The sequence below is a fragment of the Bactrocera neohumeralis genome, chromosome 4 (assembly GCF_024586455.1).
Source record: "Bactrocera neohumeralis isolate Rockhampton chromosome 4, APGP_CSIRO_Bneo_wtdbg2-racon-allhic-juicebox.fasta_v2, whole genome shotgun sequence".
NCBI lineage: Eukaryota > Metazoa > Arthropoda > Insecta > Diptera > Tephritidae > Bactrocera > Bactrocera neohumeralis.
In genome coordinates, this window is record NC_065921.1 from 81,480,672 (window position 1) to 81,495,306 (window position 14,635).

The following is a 14,635-nucleotide window of genomic DNA, read 5'->3' on the forward strand; positions in this document are numbered from 1 at the left end:
AAAAGGAGCGGTTTTATAGCTAAGTAAAAAAATTTTAATATATAAAAAATGGGTATAATAAAAATTATAATATAAAAACTAATTTGTAGATAAATAAATTCATTAATTAATTATTTTTCAAAAATTAAAAAGTAAAAAAAAAACTTTAATAAAAAATAAAAAAAGTATAAGAAAATAAGAAACAAAAAAAAAAAATTTAAATGAAATTAAAAAATAGATTTATTAAATGTTTAAAAAAAAGTTTTGAACTAATTTATTAATTGTTAAAGTTAAAAAAACCTTCTTTTGCATTTTTTTTGTTAAATCATAACAACAAAACTGGGTTATCAACGATATACATACATATGTATGTTTTTGATTTCACACCCTAAATATATTTTCTTTAATTTTAATACAAGTATACGTAGAAGCAAATGCCCATGAGAAAATCAGATTAGTGCTGGATATGTTACTAACTTGCGTGCTTAGTGCAAAACACACACATTTTATAATGTTTTCTTACTGGCAACATGAACTGGATGACTTTATCTTAGATAAATGTAAATAATGGAATCTCTCATTAAACAAATTATTAAGACACGTAAGTAATCATATCTTCATAAATCTATGTATATATGTATGTATATATTTTTTGTTATCGTATTTGATTTAGAAATGGCAGACTGATTTCATATGTCAAACGTACATATATTTTTTATATTTAAAATTATTATATTTTTAATGCTCCGAGGAATCTTCTGATTACAAATTTTCTTTCTGATTCCAGTGAAGAGTACAGAAGCTAGTTGCACTGGAATTGGCAATAAAGCAGATTTTAGATCTACATATGTATGTATATTATTTAGTTCAAAATTCTGATACTTCTGCCTTTAGACTTTTGATATCGCCCAGAGCTGCTTTAATATTATGTCAGCAGCCTCCAATATCAAACGTCAAACGATTAGTGGCTTGCATATGCCAACCAACCGGACGAGATTTTGCCGACAGGCTTTCGGCCACGCTTCGCTACTTGTGAGAATATTACAAAATCTTAGAATTTTATGTATTGATTTTTTTATTATTTTGAAAAAAAACGCCATATTTTCACACCTGTGAATTAACACTTCGCATATTAATGACAGGAAGCACATCAATCGGCATTAAATACCGCAATTAGTATTACAAATATATATACACTATGAAAGCTTTAATTTTAGAAAAAATGCCTCATCGTTGCAACTATGCAAACAGCAATTTAAATTTATAGATTTCGAAATAACTTTGAGCTGAAAATAGATTTAGCGGAAAATAAGATAACAAAAGAGTTGATAACAAGTTGTCAGGTGCTAAAGGCACACTAGTGAAGAGTACTTTGCTAGAAACGGGAGATCCTCAAGTAAAAGTAGTAAATTTCTAGAAAATCCCAGCTAATCAGTGTAAAATTTATGACTTGCAAAGCAGCTTCATTTTTATCGAAGAAAAGATTTTTGCTGACGAACATAATGACATGCTTGCAGAGAGAAAAATTAGGCAGCAAAAAATCTTTTTCATTAAAGTAAAAAAGATTTCGCACTTATTAGTGTTAATTTTTGTATACTCCCGCAACATCTCGCGCCAGAGTATACTAGTTTTGTTCACCTAACGGTTGTGTGTATCGCCTAAGACTAATCGAGGTAGATATGGACTTTTGTATAAATGATCAGTATGATGAGACGAATTGAATTTCAAAATCAAACCTCGGCCAAATGTAAAAAAGAGGGTCATTGATCTCATAAAATGTAAAAGCCGTCATTGAACCCATAAAATGTAAACTGATGGGTTAGTGATCCAAAATGTAAACGAAGGTTTTTGTCTTGGCTAAATGTAAACAAAGCTTGTGAACTTGGCTAAATGTAAATAAAAAGTTCATTGACCTCAAATGTAAACCAAAGGGTCATTGACCTCACAAAATGTAAACAAAGGTTTCATTAGCCCCATAAACAAATGCGTAAGTGACCCAAAATGCAAACAAAGGTTTTTGTCGTGGCTAAATGTAAACAAAGGTTGTGGACGTGACTAAATGTAAACAAAAAGTTCATTGACCTCAAATGTAAACAAAAAGTTCACTGACCACAAATGTAAACAAAAGGGTCATTGGTCTTACAAAATATAAACAAAGGGGTCATTAATCCTATAAAAGGTAAACAAAGGTTGTGAGTTTGGCTAAATGTAAACAAAATGTTCACTGACCTCAAATGTAAACAAAGCGGTTATTCACCCCATAAACAAAAGGGTTACTGACCTCAAAATATAAACAAAGGTTGTGGACTTGGCTAAATGTAAACAAAAACGTCATTGAGCTGATAATGTAAAAAAGTAAAGTACTTTGTTTCCAAGAAACTGTTCTTTACACGAAATCGCCGATATCGGGCCACGATAAGATATAGCTGCCATACAAAGTGATCGGTCAAAAGCAAGCCTTTGTATGTACAAGATATCTTTAAGAAGTTCGGCATGGATTATTGTCCAAGGCAACACTAAAATCGACGAATATATTGTTCAGATCGGATCAGTATATGTATATTTGGCTTTGGTGCCGCTGAAGTTAACGTTTTCTCTAGCTTAATGTAAAGTTTTGGTACACCCGAAGGTTTATCCGCTGTTTTCATTATTTCAAATTGCAATGGTATAAAATGTTCGGTTACAGCTCTCCCTTACTTATTTTAGTATATATTTACATATTTTTGTACATCTACATTCATTGAAAACGCATAATAATATGCTCGGGCTCATTATAAAAATAAGATTCTTTGTTATGCCAGAGAATAAGGAATGAAACTCGGCTGGTGATAAGTTATCCACAAAATAAATATTTACAAATTTTCAGATAACATTGAACGCACTTTGACCTCAAACAGTGTCATACAAATATGTGCGTTGATTTATATATATACTTATGTATATACATATATTCATACAGTTGTCCACAAAAAAATAGCAGTGTTCTATGTGGTACGAGATCGTTTTTATATTTTCAATAAAAATGTTTTACAGAATAACAAAATTTTCATATTTCAGTACATAGTATAACAGAATAGTAATACTGGGATCATCTGCAATGGATGTCTTTCGCTTTCGCCCATGGGTTTCAAGTCTATTCGTATAGGTCTTAACCTCGTCGCTCTTCCGACTCCTTTTATGTGCGTTTTTACTGATTTCATAATCTGTTTCATTCATCATTTTCGTTTTTTATCGTGAGTATCCCGTTATGTGTACCTCTATTGCAGCTCGTTCATTTGCATATGAACCAGAAAAGCTACCACATACAGCCAAATATATTTTTCATATTGATACTCCTATTATTTTGTGCACAACTGTATGTTTCAACTAATTATTCATGACTCCCTAATTTTAGCCGCCGACTTTTGTCATACTTTGTGAAATTGGGCAAAACAAAGCGACAGATATGTACATACTACACGCTAATCGATTAGCTGATAGACAATAAGTGTTAATGCACTTATAGAAAAACATATGTATAATGACGATAATGACGCTTATCGACTATTTTGTCTGCCAATGTCTGTGGCAAAAAGTTGTTAGATAGGGTTGCCTTAGTAACTAAATAACAAATGCCTAGATATACATACATACATAAGTCTATTTATACCCTGAATAGGTTATGTTAAGTTTGCCACGAGATTTTTAACAGCCAGGAAGTCAACGTTGCAGACCCCATAAAGTATATATGTACATACATATTTGAATGATCAGTGTGACGATTTGAGTTGATTTTGCTTTGTTCGTCTGTTCATCTATCCGTTTTTCGATTTTCATATACGCAAATTAGTCCATCGGTTTATGGAGGTATCGAACTGAAGTTCGGCACAGTCCTTTTCTGCTCAAGAAGCTGCTCAATTGTCGGACCACTATAGAATATCAGACCACTTTAAGATATCAAATCACCATATACAAATTGAGCGATCGAAATCAAGTCATCAACAACAAATTGTTCAGATCGAACCGCTATAATATATAGCTTACCGATTAAAATGTGTTTAGATCCTTTTCGGCTATAAGAAGTTCACCTGTGAAGGGTATTATAGCTTCGGTGGAGCCGAAGTTAACGATTTTGCTTATTTTTTCCATAATTTTTAACAAAGTCAAACAAAAATTTCGTCTTTAACCTCACATTTAAATAAGTGATTTGGTTCTATGTTGATTTTTAGACTTTTAAGCTCAGAATACCAAAAATGTAAAGGAAACTATAAAAAAATTAAGAAAAAACTGCTGAAAGTTTGGAGATTTCGATACAATACGTAAAGAAAATCCATCGAGATAACCAAAAAAATAGACAACATATCAAAAAACTGCTTCTGTACATTTCTTTGATGAGAAAATGAATAAATATTAAGTTTTCTTTTGAAAATTACGAAAAGAAAAACTCCCTAGTTCTTAAAAAGTTCAAAGTGGTTTGAGTCTAGGCTAACAATTAGCTGTGTTACACACCCAATGATTAAAACGACATAAAATTTCGTGTTATTCAGAAAAGAGTTTTCCAAAAAAAACATTGGGGAGCCATTATTATTCAACATAAAAAAAAACTTCCGAGACTACAACGAAACCAGAGCTTCGAAAGGGGCGCTACAATACAAAACAAGTGAAGAGATGCTGTTTTAAAAATCATATAATTGAACCTTAACTACTGTCTCTGGAGCTCACAAGAAATTACCGAGACTACAGACTTCAAAATGCTTCGATAAGTAGACAGTGTTGGTAAATGGCATTACAAAATCTTTTTAGTAAAGTGTAATTTATATAGAAAATAGCTTCCAAATTTAGCAATATTGCTACTATCGCAAAATGTATCTCCTTTATTAGGGTGACAGATACCCCAGACAATTAAAAATAATGAAATTCTAAAGACATTATCGAGAATGTACTAGGTAAATGAAGTTTGCGTGCCTTCCAGCTGCCGATTTTTGGTCGCAAAGGTATTGAGACCAGTTATATTGTATGCGACCCTGATTTGGCTTCAGGTGTTAGACATTAAATCATAATTCACGTGGTGCCGCTTAATCAGTACTGTTCGAACAATATCCAGCGATGCTGCTGAAAAAATAGCCAGTATGCTGCCCATTGAAAGCCAGTAAGAAGAATTCGTTTGCGATTCTAACAGTTATAAGAGCAGTCTATAGGACCAAGAGGGAAGTGAGAATCAAGCGTGTCACAATGTGATATCAATGTTGGCAAGCCTCACTTAAAGGATAGTGGACCCATAGACCGATACCGGACATCCATTTGGAGGAGACAGACAACATGGGAGCCAGAATTTCCACCTGACTTTTGATGTTACCTTTACAGACTTAGTTATGACTTTGGTGCGTACTGTTCGCCGTGTTCAGAGTGCATTAAACACTCTAACGTAACTTGTATTGCCCTCGGAAAACCAAAATTACATTTGGCGGTAGTTTAAGTGTGGAATATTTAACAGCACTCTGATAAATGGAAAACTGTCAACGTCGGCCTTAGTCTTGACAAAACCGAGAGGTCACAGCCTCGGCGTCCGTCAGCCCATACCATAGAGAGCACTTAAAATGTCTCTCACGAAGTAATACCTAAAAAGTTCGCAGAAATAATTACATTACTTATAACAGACGATAAGTTTGTCAAGAACGATTTTTGGTATACAGCTCTATTCCAAAAGATTATCTATATACTCGTACTCTGTAGAAGGGAGGAGATCCTTAGTGAGACACGGAGTGGTGACATAAATTATTCGGAAGCCATACCGATCGCTTTGGAACAGATCTTAATAAAGGCTGTTAGTGAAATTAGTGTATTATCTCAAGCGATTCACAGCTTTTAGCAATTTTTTGACATGGAATCCATACAGAAAATGAGAACTAAGCGAAAAGAAAAGTTCTAGGCTCGTTATTTTTTGGGTTAAAAACTTATTAAACTTGAAATCCATTTAGAAAATAAATATTAAACGGTACACGTCAGTAGTGCGTTGCGATTTTTATACTGGATGAAAATATCGAACAAAGAGCTTGTCTCAAATTTTGTATTTCTAACCAAATTTCGTGTGCGGAAACGTTGACAATGTTGGAAAAGGCTTACGATGATTCAGTTTTATCAAAAACCCAAGCCTACGAGTGTAAAACAAGTTCAAAGCTTTCAAAGACGGTCGAGAGATCGTTAAAGACATGCCTCGGTCGACCTTCGACTCTTCAACTAATGAAAATATTAAAAATGTGAATGAAATGGTGCTTGAAAATCGTCAGGCAAGTGTGAGAGAGATGGCAAGAGAGCTCGACCTCTCTCGCGAGTCCTTTCGAATGATTTTGATGGATATTTTGGGTATGAAACGCGTTCTTGCGCGACTCGTACCGATAAAGCAAAATTTTTTTCAAAAAAGTGCCGTAAACAGGTCTCTTTGGACAAGCTTGATCGTGCGAATTCCAATCCCTCATTTATGGAGAGCATTATAACTGCCGATGAGACATGGGTTTATCAGTTTGACATGCAAACAAGTCAACAATGATCGGAATGGAACCCGTTTTCATTTTGATCGAAGAGATAAGACAAAATTGTCTGAAGGAACTGGAGGCCATCCCAAAAAGGGCTTATGAAAAGTGTTTGGAGGACTGGAAAAATCGTTGGCATAAGTGTATTACAACTGGTGGGGTCTACTCTGAGGGCGACAAAATAAATATTTAATTTAATTGCAATTTCCAGGTACCTTTTTGTCACGATGTACACACCTTTCTTTCCCCACATAATGCGAGGTGCGTTAGACCCGTCATAGTTCACCCTTCATACATGCGCCTCAGCAAAAACGCGTCTAGTAAGCGCTTACGCACTTTTGTATGTATGTGTGTATAGTATGTTTGTATGTTCGTGTGCAAAATTTTTGCACTCGTGGCGCCGTTGCTGGCTGCTACTTTTTTCAGAGCGCCCACCAATCACACTTTATCTCTAAGATACAAATATTTTTTCTTTTGTCGACCATATGTTGTTGTTGTTGCATGCTGCTTCGACGCTCTATTGTTTACAAGCTATTGCCCATGGTATCGTGCATAATATATATATTTACTTTTATAAAAGCGAGTTGTTGTTGTTGTTTCTATGCATGTATTTATGTCAAGTGTGTGTGTGTGTGTAGCTCTAGCGCTTTATCAGTAGTCACTAAATAGTCAAAAAGTTGCCGCGTTTGATAAGACTAGACTATGCGCTAACTAAACAGGCTGACGGACGTTTGAGAGCAAGAGTGTCGAAATGTTTACTTACACATACACATACCTGTATATATATGTATATATACACATACATGTGTATATATTTATTTTTTAGTCGAGCAGTGCATGCGTGCGGCGCTTTTGGCAGTTTTTAGTTTTGCTCGGCGGTACCTGTCGGTATCGCAGCCATTCGGCATTTTATTAATTTACTGTTACATTAACTGTCTCTTGCTGACTCGCGCTCGCTCTCTCTCACACAAACACATATACACGTTTACACTTTCCATTTTATCGCTGGTCGCCGCAGGCAGCAATATTCGCGAGATTAAAATGCCGCTTCGGTGCGGAAAAAATGGCTCATCTGTACGATCACTCGTCTGCCGGGTCTCCAGCCGCACGTGGGTGAGTGTATGCGTGTGTGTGTGTGCGCGTGATATATACATACATACATATGTATGTATATTTGTTTAGTTTTCGAGCTGTTGAACGCAATGGCTCGTTGACAGTTGTGTTTGAGCGCGCGGCCACAGCGTACAGGTGGTTCGGCAGTTTTCGCCGTTGAAAAAATATTGCAAAGCAGAAATTTGTGTTGAAAAATTCACAAAATAACAGTTCATTTGTGTGTAGACGAGCTCGTATACGCTTGACCGTGCAGAAAAGCGGGAAATCAACAATTAAAATAGAAGTGGCTTTTATTATAATTTCGTTTTCGGTGTGTGTGTGAAATTGACGAAATGCTGCAAAGCGCTGACAGGAAATGTTCGAAAGTAATTCTCGCACAAACAATTGTTTTTTAAATGAAACGCGACCAAACAATGTGGTAATTGATAACAATACTAGAAAAGCGTATTTGTACAATTGAATAAATAAAAAGAAAATAAATAATTATAAAAACAAAAACAAAAAAATTAACAAAGCGCTTAGAAAGTCTGCACAAAAATTGAGAAAAGTGTGCAAAATAGAAAAAAATAAATAAACAAATCGAAAATCGTTGTTCTGCGCCATGCGTACGGTTTAATTGTTTATAAACACTCAAAAAGTATCATTTGCGGTTTTATTTGCATTTCATCGTGTTTGGTGGCTTTGTGGCATAATTAATTGTGCGATATTTATGAATATACAACAAAAATATATATAATTCGTAATTTTTGCATATTTATATACACATAAATGTATATAATAGATTGCAGACATTTTATGAAATCAACGGAGTTCAAATTTTAGCGAAATATTTTCCAGAAAGGTGAGTTTCAGCGTTTAAAAAAAATTAAAGTGTAAAAAAATTAAAAAAAAGAATGAGTTTCAGCAGTTTTTGAGCGTGAGAAAAAATCGAAAAAATTCACAAATAATAAACGAAGTATGCATGTGTGCAAATCCTTTGTAATTTATTAGGTAATTATTTAGAATTTATTCGAGCGAAATATATAATATAAATATTAATACATACACACATGTATATGTACATACATCTTTTTTTGTATGTTTTGTATGTAAGCGAATAATTTTTGTGAAAATATAAAAATTAAAAATAAAAATAATACTTTGTTTTATAATATGTACTAAGTATATAAAATTGCTTAAAAATTTAAATAATTTTCATTGGTTTAAATGTATTTTATATCGATACAAGCGACTATAAACTTGTAGAAAATATTTTTTTTTGTTAATTAAATTTTTTTTTAATATTTTCAAAATAAAAATAATATTTTGTTTTCAAAATAAATATTAAATTTCTTAAAAATTAAAATAAGCATCATTGACTTAAATGTATTTTATATCGATACAATCGATTATAAACTTGTAGAAAATAGTTTTTTTTTAGTGAAAACAGAAATATTTTTAAAACTAAAAAACTAAATTTATATTAATTAAAATTTTTTAAAAATATTTTCAAAATAAAAATAATATTTTCTTTTAAAAAAATATAAAATTATTTAAAAATTTAAATAAGCATCATTGGTTTAAATGTATTTTATATCGATACAATCGACTATAAACTTGTAGAAATTTTTTTTTTAATGAAAACAGAAATATTTTCAAAATTAAAAAAAAAAAAAATTATTTTAATTAAAATTTTTTAAAAATATTTTCAAAATGTAAATAATATTTTCTTTAAAAAAAATATATACAAATATTTAAAAATTTAAATAAGCTTCATTGGCTTTAACGTATGTATGTATTTTATATAAAAAAGTGTGTCAAAAGTTGTGAATTTTTTTGGTGAAAATATAAAGTGTTTTAAAATAAATATAAAATATAAATTTATATAAGGTATTAAATAAAAAACATATTTTTTTAATGTAACTATATTGATAAAAGTGACTATAAACTCAAAAGTTGTGAAAATACTTTTTTTAAATGATGATATAAAATGTTGGCTGAAAATAATTATAAAAATGAAAATCACTGAAATGATGTTCTAATTTTAAATGCCAAATCTAATTTTTTTTTTAATATTTTGTATATAATTTTTTTTTTAATTTTTTCATTTTTTTTTAATATTTTTTTTTTTAATTGTATTTTAATTTTCTTTATATTTACTTTTTAATTATTTTATTTTTTTTTTAATTTGTTAAATTTATAATTTTTTTTATTGAATATTTAGAATTTATTTAGTACATCTAATTTTCTCTTGTAACACTTTTAATGAAAAATGTAAATTTACTTAAAATTTAAAATTCTTTCCCAGTATTATGTACGTACTTTCCAAAGCAAATCAAAAGTTTTGTGAAGTGAAATTTTTAATTTGAAAACAAAAAGTAAAAAACTTGAAAACAAAAACCTATTACACAGAAAACCAAATTTGAGTGCTAAAAAAATTTAATTTTAGATCTACATATATAAATCGATCCTCAAATTTACAAGATGATCAAATTTATTTAATAATTTTAACAACCACAATAATTTTTAACAAATAAAAAATTTATTTTAAATTTAATTCGATAAAAATTTCATTAAAAAATTGTTAAATTAAAAAAATATAAAAAATTAAAAAGAAAAATTAAAAAAATTAAGAAAAATAATTAAAAACAAATGGAAATTAAAAGCTATTGCAAGAAATTTGAATACTAAAAAATTTACTTTTAAATCTAAAATCAAATCCTCAGATTTTAATTTTATTCTATAATTTTTATTCAAAGCAAAAATGTTTTTATCAGTTTTATATCAGAACAAAAATGTATTTGAAATTAAAAAAAAGCTATTAAACTTCAAAAATTAATATAAAAAATTTTCTATAAATTTTTCTTTAAAAACTATTGCAAGAAATAACCAAATTTAAATACTAAAAAAACTTATTTTAAAATCTATAGTTAGTCGAATTTCAAATCTAAAAAATAAACGAATTTTAAATCTAAAATTAAGTGAATTAGTTTAATAGTTTTTATGGAAAAAAATTGTTTTTAACAGTATCAGTACATACAGAAAAAAATTTAATTGAAATTAAAAAAAAATTAAAAAGAACAATATGTCAAATTAGAAAATGTACATATATATTAAAAATTAAAAAAATTGCCTTTAAAAAACTGTTGTAAGAAAAGACCAAATTTGTTAACTATTATAAAAAAATTGTTTTAAATCTAAAACTGCAAATAAATATTTGAATTTTCATTGAACATGGAAAAAATGTTTATTAAAAATTTAATTAATTAATTTTTTTTTTTTCAAATTTACGTTCAGTTTTTCACACAAAAGCTATTAACATGGAAAAAAAAATATTTACAGTTAAAAAATTTAAAAAATTTTATTTAAAATTTAATTTTTTTTTTTTTTTCAAATTTACGTTCAGTTTTTCACACAAAAGCTATGTAAGATCGAAAAAGTTAAAAATATTTACAGTTTTATAAAAATTGCTGATATATATATTTTTTTAATTTTATTTATTATATATTCCTTTATTTAATTCTCTTTTCTAATTTTTTTTAATGTTTTAAATTGTTTCAAACTTAATTTTTTTTTGAAATTTATGTTCAGCTTTTTTTCACACAAAAACTATGTAAGATCAAAAAGGCAGAAAATATTTACAGATTTATAAAAATTGTTGAAAAAATGTTTTTAAAAATTTAATTAATTTTTTTTTTTCATCTCATTGCTTATATATTTTTTTTAATTTTTTTTTTATATATTTTTATTTAATTCTCTTTTCTAATTTTTTTAAATTGTTTTTAATTTTTTTTTGAATTTTTTTCACACAAAAACTATGTAAGATGGCAGAAAATATTTTTTATAAAAATTTTTTTTTTTAATAATTTTTTTTTAATTTTTTTTTTAATTTTTTTTGTAATTTTTTTAACTTAATTATTATTTTTTTTTTTAAATTATGTACAATTTTTTCGCACAATACCGAGTACCCACTCCTACTGATTGCCTGGATTATATAATCGAAATTAATAATTATAAATGTACCATTTGGATACCGTGCACTTCAAACACTTCAACTACAATTTAAGTAAAAATGCGCTTGAATAGTGAACTTTTTCCTTTTCAACAGCAATCATTCTTATTTGCTTAGCCATAATCTCTCAGACTTATAAGTACATATACATATATGTATGTGCTTCTAAGTATGTGTCTGCCTGTGTGCATATAAAACATTCACCTCATTTAATTGCTGCTAACTACAGTTCTTATCAAAAGTGCGCGTACTTGCCCGCAAACCTACAAACCGCATGCCAACGCACATACTTACATATATGTATATATGTGTGTGTATGCATATATACGAGCATTTGCTAAATTTTCATTATAAAATCTGACACTCAAAAGCGCGCACTTATCACAATTCGTGCGTGTATCTCGAGAACTATGAAATAATGGATAGAGGCAAACAACACAACAAAGCAATAAAGTGTCTGCAAAAGCGATAATTTGCAGTTTATAAATAGATACACACAATATTGTAACAGCAACAAGAAACTCGATTTTTGTATAACTCGATTTGTTTGTTCGCCCGTGGGCATGAGTATCTCATAAACTGAGAGCGAAATTATAAAAAACAAAGCGGGCAATATGACATTTTCTGTGTGCGTGTGTGTGTGTATGTTAATTTATAGGTGTGTGCTAGGTTGACATTTTTATGAAAACAAAATCAGGGGTTTATTGACTGCCACTGCGTGGCGATATCTCAAAAACTGTGTACACAGAAATTATTTTTAGCTTGTTTGGTTCGTTAACTGCAAAGACTTTTACAAACATAATATACATAGTATAGTATATAAAATTTTTTGCAATTTGTTTATATTTTTATATACAGAGTAAAAAATATATAAAATAATTTGAAACCTAAATTAATATGTTATGAAATATTATAGACTTACATATACATACATATAACATATTTACACAAAGAAACCCTTTGACGGCGCACAACACGTGCTAGAAATAAATAAAAAGCAAGAATAAACTTAACTTCGACTGCACCGAAGCAATAATACCCTACACAGTTGCACTTCTTATAACAAAAATTCATTATAACATATATAAAACGATATTTATCTTAATTTTCAGCAGTCAATTTGTATGGCAGCTATACGCTATAGTGGTCCGATCTGAACAATTTCTTTGGATATTGTAACGTGACTTTGAAGAATAATATTTGACAAATTACGTGAATATATCTTCTGAAATAAAAAAGTTTTCTATACAAGCACTTGACTCTTATCGGTCAGTTTGTATGGCAGCTATATGATATAGTGGTCCGATCTGAATAAAATATTCGGAGATTGTAGCATTATCTTGGACAATAACTCATGCAAAATTTCCTGAAGATATCTTCGGAAATAAAAAAGTTTTCCATACAAGCACTTGACTCTTATCGGTCAGTTTGTATGGCAGCTAAGTGTTAAAGTGTTGCGATAACGGCGATTCCAACAAATAAGCTGCTTTTTGGGGAGAAAAGAACGTCTGAAAATTTTCAGGTCGCTAGCTCAAAAACTGAGGGACTAGTTCACCTATACACAAAGAGGCAGATACAATAAGGCACATAACTAAATCGACTCACCTTGTCACGCTGTTAGTTCATATATGAATTTTATAGTTTCCTTCTGATTATTACAAACTTCGATGCAAACTTAAAATACCTTATTTAGGGTATAAATATATATATATTGAAAACTATGCCAATATGTGTATTAGCATATTTATTTACGGATTTTCAGCACAAAAACATCACAAAATATGTACTATATGTATCACGAAATATGTAGATATGTATTTTTAGGTCGAAAACTTTCATCAACACATTAGAATTACACCCACCCACATACATGTTTTTGAACGATGAAAACACCGAGCACAAATATTCGCCATACGCGTGTCTCTCAGATTTTCGCATTTTCTTTGCGCATAAATTAATTTCTTGATTTTGTAATTGGAGCGAGTTATTATGCTCAAAGCTTTTCCACATATTGGCGTGGCTAGCCAAAAATTGTACTAAAATAGTATACTAAGCTATGCAAAAAAAGAAACATCAAGCGATTATTTAAAAGTTTTATTGTATTTATAAACTCGTGCCTGAAAAAAGTTCTTGAGCCACTATAAATAGTATTTAAAGTTAAATATCAGTAATCGTCAAATTTGACTTGCAATGGTGGTGTTTTTGTCAGTCCGGTTCAAATTTGATCAGCTGGTAGTTGCACTTTTGCCCTTATTCATAACTATTTTTTTGTACAATTTTTAGTTAATTTTATATTTCTTTACTTTATTTCAATTGTATGAAAAACAGAAAATTAGAAAATATTACACAAAATTAAAAATTAATATAATTAATGAAAAATTTCGTGAAATAAACATGTAAGCGGCATAAACAAATTAAAAACCGTCAATGTGCAAAGAATCACAGTTAATTAATTCAATTATTGCCGGGCAATCAAACGGCATTTTGTCAGGTGATCTCGCATTGCACGCTTTATTTCCGATAATGACACTTATTGAATGAACATTGACAGACAAAATTTGAAGAGCAATATCAACAAAGTATGACAAGCTACAAACTTTCATTGGCTGCAATTCAAACGCTTGTTTTTTTTAATAATGACTATTAATGAGTTGACAAAAATTAAAAAAAAAAATAAATATATAAAAAAACATAAACAAATTTTAAATTAAAAAATAAACAAACTTATTTAAAAAAATTAAAAAATTTTAATTAAAAAATTAAAAAAAAATAAATGAATTAAAAAATGTTAAAGAAATAAAAAAACTTAAATTGATTAAAAAAAGTAAAAAAAAAATTGAAAAAAATAATATATAAAATAAAATATAAAAAATTAAAAATAAAAAACACAAATTCAAAAATTAAACTTATATAAAATGTTATAAAAGAACCTAAACAAACTTTGAATTAAAAAAATAATTATTTAATTAATTAAAAAAATTAAAATGTATTAAAAATGCAAAAAAATTAAATAGATAATTAAAAGTAAATAAAAAACGAAAAG

General features: G+C 29.1%; 1 protein-coding gene across 1 annotated transcript in view; it reads left to right on the top strand.

Annotated features, from left to right (window-relative positions):
• The first annotated feature begins 7,696 nt into the window (after positions 1 to 7,696).
• The window catches only part of LOC126756977 (zinc transporter 1), a 33,172-nt gene continuing 26,233 nt past the window's right edge, over positions 7,697 to 14,635 (top strand). Inside the window, exon 1 of the mRNA XM_050470516.1 lies at positions 7,697 to 8,442. The gene's annotated coding sequence lies outside the window, so the exon portion shown is untranslated. The remainder of the gene's footprint in view (positions 8,443 to 14,635) is intronic.